Raw genomic sequence first — 1,256 nt, 5'->3', positions numbered from 1 at the left:
AAGAGTAAAATACTTAAATTAATAATGATAACTTAAGATTAAACCAATAATTAATATTGGTTTAACCAATGGTTGATGTTGGTTTGATTATAAAAATATTTGCACTTACTCTTACACTTGTGGAAATACTTACAGGGGGAAGAAGTAACTGTAACATGGTATCAAATAATTAGAATAATGGATTATTCTTGGTTTCTTTTCATTAATGTCTGTAATAACTCACATTATGATTATAATAAGAGTAACTAATAAGTAATGGTTATTATATTATAAGTGAATGCTAAATCAGAGAAACTAAAAGGTTGTAAATGTGATTTTAACCTTGAACTTGAAATGGTGTAAAATGTGTAACTGTAATCAAAGGTCACTGATGTTGTGTTGGAGGTAGATGGTAGGTGAAAGGTCAGGGGAAAAGAGGAACTGATAGGAGAGCAGAGGTGACCAAGGCCTTATTGCTGAACTGTAACTTTCCTAAGAAAAGGTTAGACGCAAGAGGACTGTTGAGCAACCCTGGGTCATTAGAACAGACATCATGTCTCCAAAACGGTGATGGATATGAGATCATCGGTCCAAGTAGTCGGCCAATGAAACAGGCACAGTAACAAAGCTAGCCAATGCAAATGCACCAAAAGGGTGGATAAACCCTTTATAAGGTGAGTGCAAAAGAGGAATCTTTGGTTGGATCCTTCAGGCAGCTTCGAGCCAAGATTGAGATGGACAAAGAACTCTCCAGCTGAAGAAGAGCCGGGGCCACAGAGCCGAAGACTGCTCTGCACCTGGGGACCAACCCGTTCGCCCCGCAACATGTGGCTTCAAATTGCACTTCTCTCACCAGCTGAGTTCGGGACCCCAAAGACAAAGACCAAGGCAAAGATGAAGATAAAGACAAAGACAAAGACCAAGGCAAAGAGGAAGAACTGGTGTGTTCCTTCCATGAGACCAGCTTGTCTACATCTCAATGGTCCAGAAAGATCGTGAGACGAGGAGAAAGGAGCTACAGAGCTGCAAGATAAGAAGCTGAGGGCCGCTACACGCATGAGGAAGTCACCCTGAGGCCCGAGACCTGCCGGTCTAAGTCAGTACTCTTCCTGTACTAGGAGCCGCCTTCTGCTGCTGCTACACCTTTTCCATCATCAGGCCAGTTCTGGGGTTCAAGATGCCAACCTCCGTCCATTTCTCTCAAAGTTTCCCTTTTTTAGTTCACAGCATCAGCATTAGGGAAAGATAGACTAGATTATTGATTTTACTTATTTGGT

The sequence above is a fragment of the Poecilia latipinna genome, unplaced genomic scaffold, assembly GCF_001443285.1.
Source record: "Poecilia latipinna isolate Pla-1442-1.1 unplaced genomic scaffold, P_latipinna-1.0 Scaffold2872, whole genome shotgun sequence".
In the NCBI taxonomy this organism is placed as follows: Eukaryota; Metazoa; Chordata; class Actinopteri; order Cyprinodontiformes; family Poeciliidae; genus Poecilia; species Poecilia latipinna.
This window is presented reverse-complemented; position numbering follows the sequence as displayed.